The sequence below is a fragment of the Dama dama genome, chromosome 27, assembly GCF_033118175.1.
Source record: "Dama dama isolate Ldn47 chromosome 27, ASM3311817v1, whole genome shotgun sequence".
Lineage (NCBI taxonomy): Eukaryota > Metazoa > Chordata > Mammalia > Artiodactyla > Cervidae > Dama > Dama dama.
Genome location: NC_083707.1, coordinates 55,866,430 through 55,882,140, shown reverse-complemented (window position 1 = coordinate 55,882,140; position 15,711 = coordinate 55,866,430). Strand labels below are relative to the sequence as shown.

Sequence of the window (15,711 nt, the reverse complement as noted above, 5' to 3'; positions counted from 1 at the left end):
AATAAATGCCCTCCCGTATTCTATGCTGTCTTCATTTATCATGAAATTTCATTTACCGGAAAACTTCATTCTCCAGTCAATCTGGTGAATCTAGACTTTACAAAAACACATTACTCAAAGGTAAGCAGAACTGCAGTATTTATGGATAAAATGATCTGATGTCTGGGCTCTGACATGGGGACAGGAAGAGGGGGTAAGAGGTATTGGAAAGGATGGAGATGAAATATGACCATCAGTGTGGTGGGTAGAATGCATCTGATCTACCTTGAGGAACAAAGGACTTCTTATCCCGGCTGCCAAGACCACTAGGTTGTCTTAGCATTAGTCATTTGGCTAATGACTGCCCCCAGCCAAAGGGAGACACCTTGCCTGCTTCCAGTGGGACAACCCACATCCAATGACTCATCAGTTCGGTCAAAGTGAAAGTTGCTCAGTCGTGTCCAACTCTTTGCGGTCCATGGAATTTTCCAGGCCAGAATACTGGAGCGGGTAGCCTTTCCCTTCTCCAAAGGATCTTCCCAACCCAGGGATTGAACCCAGGTCTCCCCCATTGCAAGCAGATTTTTACCGACTGAGCCACCAGGGAAGCCCAGAAATACTGGAGTGGGTAGCCTATCCCTTCTCCAGCGGATCTTCCCAACCCAGGAATGGACCCAGGGTCTCCTGCATTGCAGGCAGATTCTTATACCAGCTGAGCTATCAGGGAAGCTCAATTCGGAGAAAAACAGTAAAGGCCAGTCTCCCTCAAATCAATTCAGGATAGTTCGGAGGGGTCATTCCATCTTCTTCCTAGCCTCCAGCGTCACCTGAGATTCTGCTGGGACTCATTACAGCTCAACTCCTCCCTCTGACCAAACCTGCTTCCTTTCTCCAGAATTGGCTCACTAGGAAACTTCAACCATAAAAATAAAGTGTTGAAGCTATTCTTAGTACAAGAGTGCTCACCATATTGTTCTTACTATTAATATTTTTACATATTTGAAAATTTCTCTAATTGTTAATGGGTTCATAGAAAGAACTTTAGTGTCCATCAGTTGGGGATTAAATTGCTAGAGAGTCTTACAATGCAACACTGCCACATGATATAAGAAATAATCTTTAAAATATACAGTAAGAGGAAAAGGTACAGTACAATATATAAAATACACTCCTGTTTTGGGTTCTAAAAGGGGAGATACACACACACACACACACACACACACATCTATATATACACACACACACAATTATTTATAATTCTGTAAAGATACCAATTTTTTTTTAAAAAATAGTAATGATAACTACCTCTAAAAAGAAAGAGAAATCAGAGGCTGGACTGAGTGGGAACCTTAATTCTGAAGATAAACCCTTTGGTCTTAAGGGTTTTTTCCTCCCTACCTTTGGGTATTTCACTGTATTCCAAAAGACAGTTTAATAAATAAATTAAATGGCCCACGGATTTCCCTGGTAGTCCAGTGGTTAGGACTCCACGTTTCCACTGCAGGGGTCACGGGTTCGATCCCTGGTCCAGGAACCAAGATCCCGCAAGCCGTGAGATGGAGCCAAAAGAATAAATAAAATAAAATAGATGACTCTGATTCACCAGGTTCTTTATTTTAAGATGCACATACACACACAAACATGGAGTTTCCAAAAACATTTAACTATAATAAACATTTGACTTTAGCCTGTACCTGTTTCAACACTAGCTCTGCTGGGAGGGACCCGTCTCCACCCGATGATTCACGACCCCTGCAACCATGCTTCCACAACAGTGTCTATACTCTGGTGCAGAACACGCACCACTGTGCATAAGTATTTGTTTATAAATGCATCCACTCCACTAAAAGCTGCGCCCTTCTAGAGGAAAACCAGATCATTCACGAAGTCCCCCACCTTTATTATTCAATCACTATCAAGCAAACTGCATTGCACTAGGATACGAGGGGGTTTACCAGCACCCAGAATAGTTAGAGACTTTTAGTAGTGACTTCCTGGTCGCTCGGTTGGTAAAGAATCTGCCTGCAGTGCAGGAGACCCAGGTTCCGGAAGACCCCTAGAGAAGGAAATGGCAAACCACTCTAGCATTTTTGCCTGGAAAACTCCATGGACAGAGGAGTCTCGTGGACAACAGTCCATGAGATCACAAGAGTCAGACACGACTGAGTGACTAAACCACCACCACTACTGACCAACTGGGGCTGCGCTGGTGGCTTAGATGCTAAGGTATCTGACTGCAGTGGGAGACCCAGGTTCAATCCCCGCGTCAGGAAGATGCCCTGGAGAAGGGAATGGCACCCACTCCATCTTGCCTGGACAATTCCATGGACAGAGGAGTATGTATTTGTCGAATGATACGTATTTACTTGTTGAATAAACACATATTTATTGAATGAACAAATGGAGAATCACAATAACTAGCATTTATTATTAAGCTTTCACTGTGGGCCAAGCAAGCTATTTCTGAGGAAGAAATATCTCATCTTTTTAGATTCAGAAGAAGATTTAAATTTAAATAAGCAAAAAATTAAATTAGAAGAAAATTTAAATTAGATTTAAATCCTTCCCAGACTCTTTGAAGGATCTTACTATCTTAATTTGGAGAAGGAAATGGCAACCCACTCCAGTATTCTTGCCTGGAAAATCCCATGGACGGAGGAGCCTGGTAGACTACAGACCATGGGGTCGCAAAGAGTCGGACACAACTGAGCAACTTCACTTCACTTCACTCCCATAATTACCCTCTCACTGACTACCATTTTATCTGTCTTTCAATTAAATTAGCCTTTGTCCTCCATACATGTTCTAATCTCACTTCTGTACAAAACCCTTCACTTGTTACCAGCCCCTGCATGTAAATGTAGTAATCTTTCTCTCCCTCCCTCTCGCATTCATTCTTTATCCCATTTTCTCTCTCTTTCTCTCATTGTTATGACAATCAACACTTTGAAACCTGTGGCCTTTAACACAATGTTTCCACTTTCTTACCACCAACTGCCTCATTACTTTGCCAACAAAGGTCCTAGTCAAGGCTATGGTTTTTCCAGTGGTCATGTATAAATGTGAGAGTTGGACTGTGAAGAAAGCTGAGTGCTGAAAAATTGATGCTTTTGAACTGTGATGTTGGAGAAGACTCTTGAGAGTCCCTTGGAGTGCAAGGAGATCCAACCAGTCCATCCTAAAGGAGATCAGTCCTGGGTGTTCATTGGAAGGACTGATGCTGAAGCTGAAACTTCAATACTTTGGCCACCTCATGCGAAGAGCTGACTCATTGGAAAAGACACTGATGCTGGGAGGGATTGGGGGCAGGAGGAGAAGGGGACAACAGAGGATGAGATGGCTGGATGGCATCACCGACCCGATGGACATGAGTTTGAGTAAACTCTGGGAGTTGGTGATGGACAGGGAGGCCTGGCGTGCTGCGATTCATGGGGTCGCAAAGAGTCGGACACGACTGAGCAACTGAACTGAACTGAACTGCCTCATGTAATACAGATTGTAACTTCAAACAGACTTAATCTAAGGACACTTATGCTCTCTCGCTACACAGAGATCAACAGTTTTGATATGATCCTCCAGGGAAGAACTCTCCAGTACTGCAGAGAGAAGCAAGGTCCCAGGAGAGAAGTGAGGAAAGAAGATGCTTTGACATCAATGGACAGTGGATTCCTACTTTCCTAACCGTCTTCCTCAGTCCTTATGTGATATTCAGTCTCACATGGCTACTAGCTTGACACGGCTGATCATTTGCTAATCCTTGACTCTCCTCTCTCAGGCTTCCAGTACAGTATGCTCTCCCAGTTATCGTCTTCCTGTTTCTTCAGCTTTCTCCTGCTTAGCTATGTAAAGGCCTAACAAACCCTAAGAAAAATTCAAGGCAAAGGGGAAAATCTTTCATTTCTCTTTTTCACTAGATTTGGAGGGTTTTTTCTTTTCTTTTCTTTGGTTGCGCCACTCAATGGTTTGTAGGATCTCAGTTTCTCATTGGGATTGAACCCAGGCCATGGCAATGAAAGCCTGGAATCCTAACCACTAGGCAACCAGGGAACTCCCAAAAGAATACTTTTAAATTTGACTGTCCTTTTAGTAAAAAGCTTAAGATGAAATCTACTTTCCCCCGTCTTGTGATTCTCCCCAATTTTTTATTATTAAAAAAAAATGTTAAATATACAAAAAGTTCAAAAATAGTATAAAGATCACTCAATAAATATTATTTACTAATATTAGCAAATAAACTATTCACGTTTGACACACTGCAGTTGGTTGTGATGCCTCCTTGCTCTTTAGTTCCAGAACAAGTCTTGCTTCATTTTTCATATTGATTTTCATGCTTCATAACTTTAAAAAACAAAACCAACTGCTTGAAAAATGTTCCAAGTTTCAGATAAGTCTGACTATATTTATGATGTCATTCATCATGCATTCATCTGCCTCCTGCTTTTCTATAAACTGGAAGCTGGATCTAACGGCGTAAGCAGGCTCAAGTGAAACGTTCTGGGCAAGTGTCCTTCACACTGCGTCACCAACGGGAGGCACGTGACATCACGCTGTCCCACTGTCGGTGATGCCACCCGTGACCACTTGACTAAGGCAGTGACTACCAGCTACCTCCACCATAACTCTTTTTACCCCTTAAAACTATCAATAACGTAGGGAGCGATACTCTGGTAAGACCACCCTGTTCTGCAAAATCTCATGGGATACTGGTATTCCAGATGACTTCTAAAAGCTACGAAGTCAGGATTAAATATGAAAAATCTGGTATCAGGTCAGTGTTCATCTCTCTACACAAATGCTAGAGCGAGATACATGCTCAGCCCGGGAACACAGGAGAGTTAACGCTGCCTCGGGCTGTTGGCTTCCTGAGCCCCAGGCAGGCCCTCTGAGGCCTGCAGACAAAAACAAACCCACATTCTCTCTCTGGAGAATGGACACACACACATGAACAAAGGCAGGCAGGCCTCCATCTACCAAGAGGGAGAATGAAAAGCAGGGACTACAGACTAAGTAACTAAACGTACTTGCCACCACAGCAATGAATGAAGAAAGGAATCTTTAAAGGTTTGTTCAATTTCACAGAACATCCCTACGTCATTTCTCAAAAGTGTGTTCAAGTCAAATTCACGGTGTGATGAAGGAAGTAGTCATTATGATTCTGAATTTTCTCTGTGCTTGTTTTGTGCTTTTGTGGTCAATTCACTGAAGACTTAGAAAAATCTGAGTCAGATGAGGAAGATTGTTATAAAGCAATGAGATAGCCAGGTCTTAAAATGCACTGAAGGAGTCACTGAGCTGCCTCCTCAGAATTAAAGAGTCGTGAGGGACTTCACCTTCTGAACACTAAGCTTGTCGCTAAGTTGCCAAGATTATACTTTCCTATTTGAGTGGCAAGAAATCTGCTTCCAGGGAACTTGACACTTTAGGACGGCTTTGCTAACGGAAGTTACAGGATTCTGTTTCAAAAGAACATGTGGAATGAGCAGATGGCAACAGAAGACTCCACTTGCTTCTCATTGCAAAGACAGCCCTGAGCACGTGAGAGCTGGGTTTTGAAGAACTGTAGCACTATCTGGTCAAAAATACATCCCAAGTTTAAAAATGATCCAGAGACTTCGAGGCCTATGAATCACGTTTTAAATTTCTGCAGCTACTTATGCTCTACCCATCCATCGCCAAACTGCCTCCGTTTCAAGAGTTACCGATTAGGCCAAAAGCAAGCGAGGCCCACCAAGCCCCTACGTGCGAGGGAAAACAGAGCCCATCTGGTAGAACCGACCGCATCTCCCCCACCTACTCGAATCTCACCACCATCCCCCATCATTCCTACTTCTTCCCCTCAGAAAGGAAACTGCTGTCAAAACCCTGAGCACTGAAGCTTTTCATGGTTTATAAAGTAAAATAACCCAGAAAAAGGAACAAACGTGCTTCCCCAGCCAGAAGACGAGCTGCACAGTATCCCGGGGATCAGTGAGGTCTGCTGAGCACACGTGAAGACCTGAGGCTCACACGGACTAGGGGAGACCCCGCTCCCCCGTTTGCTAACTGCGCCTGCTCCGTCACTCAGTCGGGTCCCCCTCTCTGTGACCCAGCGGACCGCGGCCCACCAGGCTCCTCTGTCCGTGAAATCCTCCGGGCAAGAATTCTGGAGGGGTTAGCCATTTCCTTCTCCGTTTACTAACTGCAAACCCTGAGGAAACAGGTACCTTTTTCCAAATAAGAATGTCCTCATTTGTAACATCACCCTCCTCCGTATACACAGACAACAGAAAAACGTTCCACCTGCCACACAAATGTTCTCGGAAAGGTCACCCAGAGCCCCCTCGCTAAACCCAACTCGAGTCCTCACGCTCTTCCCTGCCCCACCGCGGCACTCGCACGCTTCACACGCCTGCCCCAGGCCTTCACACGCTGCCGCCGCCGTCAGTCTCCACTTGCCCTCCTCTTCTGGCCTTTAAACGCGGGCACACCCAGGGCAGAGACCTTCACTTCTCTCCTCTGGCAACACACCCTCCCGCTTCCCCCAGTGAGCTCCCCGAGCCTCAGGAGTTTATTTCTAATGTAACTTTATTTCTGCACGTATGGATTTCCGGCTGCGCTGGGTCTTCGTGGCTGCACAGGCTTCTTCTCCAGCTGCGTCCGGCGCGGTCCGCTCTCCCGCTGCGGGACGAGCGCGTCTCACTGCGGTGCCTTCTCCTGCTGTGCGGCGTGGGCTCCAGGAAGCTCAGGCTTCAGGAGTTGCGGCTCCCGGGCTCCGGAGCACAGGCTCAGGAGTTGTGGCTCACAGGCTTAGTTGGTCCACGGCATGTGGGATCTTCCCAGACCAGGGCTCGAACCCGTGTCTCCTGCATTGGCAGGCAGATTCTTTACCCCTGAGCCCCGGGGAAGCCCCGGCCTCGCGGCTTTAAACACCAGCTATGCATTGACAATTCCCCAGCTCCCAGCTAGGGGCTCTCCTCTGACTCCACACGCACAAACGCACAAAAGCCTCCTATTCAGCACTTCCATCTGGATGGCTAACAAGATTCTCAACTTTGACAGGATCAAAAGGGAGTCTCTGGTCTTCTTCCCCAAACCTGCCCCTCGCACAGTCTTCCCTCGCTCAGGCGACAGCAAGTCATTCTTTGGAGCTCCTTCACCCACTTCAGATCTCTGCTAAAATGTTATCTGCTCAGTGACGCCTTTCCTGACCAATATAAACTGCAAAATCCACCACCCCAACAGTATTTTACTATACTGCTCCAGAGCCCGTACAATCATTTAACATACCAAATGCTTCACTTATTTATTTCTTGTCTGAATCTGCAACTGTAGCATAAATCCCATGAAGGTGATGATTTATGTTTCTTTTATTCTGTACTGTATTCCCAGTGCCTAGAATTTCAGCTACATAGGAGGTACCCAAATATTTACTGAATAAATGAACAAAGTAATGAATGAAGACTCTCGAGAGTCCCTTGGACTGCAAGGAGATCCACCCAGTCCATCCTAAAGGAAATCAGTCCTGAACATTCATTGGCAGGACTGATGCTGAAGCTGAAGCTCCAATACCTTGGCCACCTGATGCGAAGAGCTGACTCATTTGAAAAGACCCTGATGCTGGGAAAGATTGAGGGCAGGAGGAGAAGGGGACGATAGAGGATGAGGTGTTTGGATGGCATCACTGACTTGATTAACGTAAGTTTGAGTAAGCTCCCGGAGTTGGTGATGGACAGGGAGGCCTGGCGTGCTGCAGTCCATGGGGTCGCAAAGAGTCGGACATGATTGAGCGACTGAACTGAACTGAATGAATGAAACGTGTGCCTGGCTTTAAAAAAGTTGTACCATCAACAGATTAAAATACATCTTGATCTTACATGCTTTGGATTTCAGAGTTTTTTATCAATGAATTTTTCTATAATAATGTCAACAATTAATACAAATCCCCTTAATCAAGTCCCCGTTAACATAGTAGTTGTAGTTGCAGCTACACGTTGCACCTGTATTCTAGCCTCTTTCATTTTATGTGACACATACACAATAAGACACGTCTTAGGACCTAGGCAGCAAATTAACTAACATGGTTTACTTTAAGTGATTGTTACCACACTCACTAAGGTCTATTAAACTTAGTAACTTTAAGTCAAGTTTCTTAAACTTAGCAAACTGGTGTTTTATTAGTGTGAGCTTCTCCTTGTTAATGGTGGTGTTTATTGTTGGCTCATATTTGAAATGTTTAGAAAAAAGAAGAGCCCTTAAGACAGCCAAATGAGAAACTGGACTGTGAGAACAGACGGTAACTGGCGTGCTCTATCCATCTGTTATCAGTGACATATAGTAACCGCCGACATTCACAAAGAAACACGTGTGTGCAAAACGCCAGTGAAATGTCTTCAGGTAGCTTGAAAGGTCATAAGTTACAACTGCTAACTGGGCGGGAGACAGTGGTTAAACAACCACATCTTTCCAGTGGTTTCCCATTCTACAAGAGCCTACAGAATAACTCGCAACACTTCAGAAAGTTTCTCCATCCCGAACTGACCAGTACCCTAACGTTTCCTTGCTCCAACGTTTTTTGATGACTACTAACGCAAGCAACTATCAGTCCAAAGAACCTACGTTTTCATTAAACATCACCAACACGTTTGGAAAAGATGCCTAATTTTACTTAAATTAATTACCATTTTATGAATTTAGTGTCTATGTTACTTAATACAAAAGAAATAAAAATTTCACTTGGACAGAACTTGCTGAATACAGCCACAGTGTAAGATTTCTTCCGACATTATCTTTTGTGCTCCTATCAGCAAAGCAGTTTTAAGTATCAGAAACAGATCCAGGTTTCCCAGGTGGCACAGTGGTAAAGAATCCGCCTGCCAATGCAAGAAATGAGAGAGATTCAGGTTCAATCCCTGGGTCAGGAAGATCCCCTGGAGTAGGAACTGGCAAACCACTCCAGTATTCATGCCTGGAAAATTCCAATGACAGAGGAGTCTGGTGGGCTGAAGTTCATGGGGTCGCAAGAGAGTCATATACAACTGTGTACAGCACAGATCCATACAAAAGCTCTCAGAGGGCTCTGCCCATGATCACTGGCATCCATCTATGTAAGACTGAGGACACTTTGTAAAGTGCAGCAATGAAATGGACAAAATGGGATGAGAATCTATAAACCTCACAGACCCCATACTCTAATCATTGAGCTTATCTGTTCCAACAAACAAAACAGTGTCACAGAAAAATGTAACAGATAAACCAATAATAAAAATGCTACCGAGGACTTCCCTGGTGGTCCTGGGGATGGGAATTCGCCTGCCAATGCACAGGGTACAGGTTTGATCACTGGTCCAGGAAGATTCCACACACCGTGGAGCAACTAAGCCCATTCACCCAACTCCTGAGCCTCTGCTCCGGAGCCCGGGAGCCACAGCTGATGAACCACGTGCCGCAACTATGGAAGCCCTCAGACCCCAGAGCCCGCGCTCTGCAATACGTGAAGCCATCACAACGAAACTAGAGAGCAGCTCCCCCTCCACAGCTAGAGAAAAGCCCACGCAAAGCGAGGAAGACCCAGTACAGGCAAAAACTTAAAAAAAAAGTGCTCCCTAGTTCCAGGCCTAACTCTACAAGTACCAAAATTATTTCAAGATTTGTTCTACAAATTTTGATCTCTGTCTAGTAGAACACACACACAAAGGTAAAATATCAATATATGAAAATCAGTAGCACTTTCTTCTTTCAGCAATAATCTACTTTAAATTGGTATATGTTCACAATTTTTTTTAAACTACAAAACTTTTCTTTCTGCTTAGTCATAAATGGAAGACTATGCCATGCTCTTGAATAAGGTGATCTAATGTTATAAAGAAATCAATTTTCCCCATAATAAACATACATTCAATGCACAGTAAATCAAAATTCTAGGTGTAATTTTTTTAGAAACTCTAGCTTCAAAGTACATAGAAAAGAATAAAAATCCACAAATAGTCGAGCCAACTTTGAAAATCAAAAAAGAATGGAAAACTTGCCTTATCAGAAATTTAACATCACTAGCCATTTGGGAAACATAAATTAAGACCACAATACCACAATACCACTTTGGTATTAAGTGATAATACCAAATGCCGGCTAGGATGCAAAGAAACTCAGTCTCTCATACATTGCTGGTGGGAACATACGTAAGCAGCTTGAAAGAAGTCTTGGTGGTGAAAGAATAGTTCTGTAACTTTTTTTTTAATTTATTATTTATCTATTTATTTGCCTGTGCCAGGTCTTAGCTGCAGCATGTGGGATCTAGTTCCCTGGTCAGGGATCAAACCTGGGCTCCCTGCATCAGGAGTGTGGAGTCCTAGCCACTGGTCCACCAGGGAAGTCCCCAGTTCCGTATCTTGACCGCAGTGGTGGTTACAGGTATCTATCTACACAGGTGATAAAACGGCAAAGAACTACACAAGGCATTGTACCAATGTCAATTTATTGGTTTTACTATTTTACTATAGTTGTATAAAATATAACCATGGAAGGAAACTGGGTGAACTTACATGAAATGTAACCAGTGGGGGAATCAGACCTCTCGGTAGCACTTCTGCAACTTCCTTAATCTATAACTATTTCAACATAAAGCTAAAACAAAATAAATGGAAAGACTTACTTATGTAGGAAAAAAATAATCATACAAAGCCATAGTACTAAAACAGCATGATATTAGAACAAAAGCAAAGAAATGAGCCAAAGGAACAGACTACAGTGTTTGGAGTTTATATGAGAGGTTAATACACAGCGAGTGTAGCAACATTTATCTGTGGGGAAAGGAGAGACTGACACTAGGAAATCTGACACACTATATGGAAAATAAACTGGATCTCTATCTTGTGACATGTAAAAAAAACACTCTGGATGGATTCGAGACCTATAAATTTAAAGGAAAACTATAAAGTTAGCAGTACATAAAATAGGAGAATAACTTTGTGACACAGAGTTGTAGAAAGATTTCTTTAATAAAAAACACAAAGCATAGGCAAAAAAAGTTTTAATTTTATTATGTCAAATTGAAAATTTCTGTTCAATGAAGGACATCATAAAATCAAGTTGGAGACAAATGACAGAATAGGAACAGATATAAAACTTAAAGGACTAGTATCGAGGAAACGGGCTCCCTGGGTGGCTCAGTGGTAAAGAATCCACCTGCCAATGCAGGAGACACAGGTTCGATCCCTGGTCTGGGAAGATCCCCTGGAGAAGGAAATGGCAACCCACTCCAGTATCCCTGTCTGGGAAACCCCATGGACAGAGGAGTTTGCCGGGCATGTTGCAAAAGAGCAGGACACAATTTAGCAACTAAAACAACGAGCAACAATCTAGGAAATACAAGGAGCTTCTGAAGATCCACAAGGAAAAGTGTGAAACTTCAGAATAAAAACGGGTAAAGCATATGCAAAATAGCTAGCCAAGGGGTATGTGCTGTATGCCTCAGGGAACCCACACAGGGTCTGAAACAACCCAGGGGGTAGGGTGGGCAGGGAGGTGGGAGGGAGGGTCAAGAGGCGGGGCACAGAGGCATACCTGTGGCTGACTCATGTTGATGTTTCGCAGAAACCAACAAAATTCCGTAAAGCAATTATTCTCCAATTAAAAAAAAATAAATTTTTTTAAATGGGTAAAGGAATGAACAATTTTACAAAAGAAAAAACCCCAAAAGATAAAATGCTCATAAACAGAGACTCAAACTCATGAGTAATAGTGAAAAGTATTCAAAATGAGATTCACTTTGTACCCAGAGGTCTGGAGGAAAGCAGGGGGCCGGATACACTGAGCATCAGTGGGCATACAAGGATACAGAAACTCTCCTGAACTGCCTACAGGAAGACAGACCACTGCAGCTCGTTCTGGGAACACAATCTGGCAAACCTTCAATAAAACACACAAACACCCTATGATCCAGACATCGTGTTGCTAGAGGGATATTTCAAAGAAAGCACCACAGAGGTCTAAAAGATACGTGTATCACAGCATTGCCTGAAGTGGCAGGAAAATGAAAGTTAGATGGACGTCCACAAAGAGGAGAGTCTGCTTATTAACTGTAGGAGATGCAAATTTTGAAATACTGCACAGCAACTAGAAGCAGTAGATGGCAACACAAATAGATCCTTAAATAGGAGATAGTGGGGCTACCTGGGGGCTCAATGGTAGAAGAATCCAACTGCCAATGCAGGAGACACCAGTTCCATCTCCAATTCAGGAAGATCCCATATGCTGCGGAGCAACTAAATCCCTGCAACGCCAACTATTGAGCTTGTGCTCTAGATCCCACATGCTGCAACTACTGCAACTACTGAAACCCACGAGCCCCGGACCCACGCTCTGCAGCTACAGAAGCCACTGCAGTGAGAGGCCCAAGCACTGAAACTAGAGTACCCACCCCCCGCAACCAAAGAAAAGTCGGGGACTTCCCTGGTTGTCCAGCAGTTAAGCCTCCGCGCTTCCAATGCAGGTGGCCTGGGTTCCACTCCTGGTCAGGGAACTAGATCCTACACACGGAAACTAAAAGATCTCATTGCCGGCAAGGAAGATCCCACATGCCACAACTAAGACTCCAGCACAACCAAATAAACAAATATTTTTTTTAAAAAAAGAATAGCCCACACACAGAAACCAAGGCCTAGGACAGCCAAAAATAAACGAAGAAATAATATTAAAAAGAGTAGCGAGCAGGAAGAGAAAAAAATTTAATGAGATCATGTACAATATCATCTCTATAAATTTAAAATGTGGGGGCTCAAAACAACATACATCGAGGAACACACACCAACAGAAGGATATGTATCATACATGCTGCAATGGTTGCCTATGGGTTGGTGGGCAAGGGAAGGGAGTGGAAATTGGAAATAAAAGACAAAGAATAGGGGGAAAAAAAACAGGAGATATGTAGAACATCCCAGTGATGCTCGCTGAATTGAAAAAGATTAACGCAACCCTCTGCATTTGAGATCCAAAACGAACCTCAGGACTGACGGAGCATAGAGGACCCTGGAAAGGCTAACCGTCATCCCACCTTCCGATGACAAAGGCTCAACACCAGCTCACTACTTGGAGAGTCTGCCAGGCTAGTCTGTTACACAGATAAACCAACCACCTCACCTCCTCTGTTTCAAAACAGAACTTCTATCCAAACAAAAGGAAATCATAAGATCACACTCAGCCCTTGAGCCAGTCTGCGTTCCTACATCTTGCCTCAGAATGTCTGGAGGTAGCGGCGACCTCAGATGTTTAATAACTCACTGAGAACCACCATAATCAGTGATCTGAGACCTACAGAATTCACTCTCAGCTGATCTGCCTGCGGGGTGAGTACCCAGGCTGGCCACTAGGGCAGAGGCAGCTGTGATAGCCACTAGAAGGGGTGTGATCCTCTCCCCACTCGACTGAAGAGACTGTGGGGAATGTTAGAGAGCTGCCAGGCAGTTAATATTCTTGTGTTGGAATATGAACCCTGGCCCCAGGATCTGTGCCTCTTCTCACTTTGCTATACTGTCTAAAATGGCTCTGAACTAGAATTCAAGTATAAATAAAGGATGGTATTCCCTTCTATTAAAAAGGAAAAGAAAAGGGTGGGGTGGGGAGGGCTTTCCTAGTAGTGCAGTGGTTAAGAATCCGCTTTGCAATGCAGAGGACACGGGTTCCACCCCTGGTTCGGGAAGATTCCACATGCATCCAAGCAACTAGGCCCATGTGCCACAACTACTGATACCGCAAGGGGCAACTTCTGAAGCCCGCGTGTCCTGGAGCATGTGCTCCGCAGCAGGAGACGCTACTGCGGTGAGAAGCCTGCGCGCTGCAACCAGAGAATAAGCCCCATGCGCTGTAACCAGAGAATAAGCCCCATGCGCTGCAACTAGAGAGAGCTTGCACCGTAAGGAAGACCCAGCACAACCAAAAATAAGTTACATAAATAAAATTAAAGAAAAAATGCATGTGTGGAATCTAAAATATGACACAAATGAACCTATCTTTGCAACAGACTCACAGATGGAGAGAACAGGCTTGTGATTTTGCCAAGGGGGAGGGTGGGTGGAGGAGGCAAGGACTGGGAGTTTGAGATTAGCAAATGCAGACTATTAGATATTTGTATTACTGAATCACCTTGCCATACACCAGGAACTAACACAACACTGTAAATCAACTATATGTCAATAAAATATTTTTTAAAAAAGGAAAATTAACCAGGCATTTAATATGTGTTTATACTGTTCTGTTTGCCCAATTAGAAATAACCAACATGTTATTTTGAATGAAATCAAGGTAACCTTTGATTCTTCGTAATACCAAAGGCATTTCAACACTTTATTTTCACTTTTAAGCTGTCCTCCACCTCCACACTGTCACAAATTGCTTATAAAGAAACGAGTGTATGTATTTCAAAACTCAATTTCTCTCATATAACAGACATCCTGCCTGTAAAGCCCTAAATAATAAACATCTCAAAGAGTCACAGCTTGACTTTTTTGGCTCATGTCAAATGCTACTGTGAAATGCTACTGTAAAAGCAAACTGTAGCTCTCTCTCTCACTGAACCCTAAAATCAGATGCATCAACTCCAACGCTTCCTGTGATGCAGCTGCCATAATTTCAAATTCTAGGACCTGAGAAACTGACACAGCAAGTGAATCAAAGCACAAAACGGCAGCTTTTGAATACAAGGCGGGGGGGTATGGCTAACTGCAAGCATAGAGCTTCAGAAAGCTGGGACCCACTAAGTAAGTGGGCTCCGGGGGCAGGTATCCTCTTAGATCAAGTTCTAGCGCAGGGAGACGAGAGCGGGCAGGTGTGCTAACAGACGTCTCAGCACCCTGGGCAAGGGCAAACCAAACAGCATAGGGAAGGGCTGTGGGTACCCTCAAAGCAAGCACAACATTTCCCAAAAGCGCTGTCAAGAACCACCCACCCGTCAGCGTCAAGCAAATCGCTCCGTTTTGATTGTCACTTGGGGGGCAAGGTGGTTCCATCCCAAGACCAGAGCCAGCGGTAAGAGCGATGTCACCCACTAGGCCGGGGGGCCCCGAAGACCCCGGGCAGGACCCACGCTCCGGGCACCGGCGCCGAGCTGCGGGCCCGGACCGGATCAGAGCTTCCAGCGGCGGCGCTCGGACGGCGGGCACCGCCGCCAGAGAGAGCGGGGCGGGGACCCCCGAGCCCCGGCCCCTGAGCCCCACGGCGGGGGCGCAGCCGCGCTGGGACCTCCTCCGGGAAAGCCCGAGAGCCCCCTCACCTGTCACAGCTTCATCGTGTGCCTGGCTATATCCCGTCCCTCCGGCCAACAGGACCAGGCGAGGATGTATCCGGGAGGGACGCCGGGTGGGCAAACCCGCGCGCGGAAACTTCGGCTGGAACCCCAGCCCAGCCTCCGCCTCGCTAGCGCGGCTACGAGGCGCCCGTTGCCGCCTGCACCGCCGCCGCCGCCGCTGCAGCGAATCAGCTGACACCCGCCAACTGCCGTGACGTCCCCTGCAACTGTCGCAAAAAAATGAGGGGGCGGGAAAGGCTCGTCTCCACACACGCCCGGCCTAAGCCGGCACCAGAGAGGCGGGCTGCGTTACCATGGAGACCATCCAGAGGCCGCCATGTCGGCTGAGGGCAGGGAGTGCGCGGCCGACATTTTGGTTACGGGAAAGCCTCTCTAGGCGCTCTTCTCGCCTCGGATTCCCCCCACACACGCACCGCCAGCCTGAAAGGACCAAGATGGAAGGATGGAAGAGATGG

General features: G+C 45.2%; 1 protein-coding gene across 1 annotated transcript in view; it reads right to left on the bottom strand.

Annotated features, from left to right (window-relative positions):
* The window catches only part of WDR7 (WD repeat domain 7), a 336,383-nt gene extending 320,953 nt beyond the window's left edge, over window positions 1-15,430 (bottom strand). The window contains exon 1 of the mRNA XM_061131100.1: window positions 15,221-15,430. The gene's annotated coding sequence lies outside the window, so the exon portion shown is untranslated. The remainder of the gene's footprint in view (window positions 1-15,220) is intronic.
* Window positions 15,431-15,711: the final 281 nt, after the last annotated feature.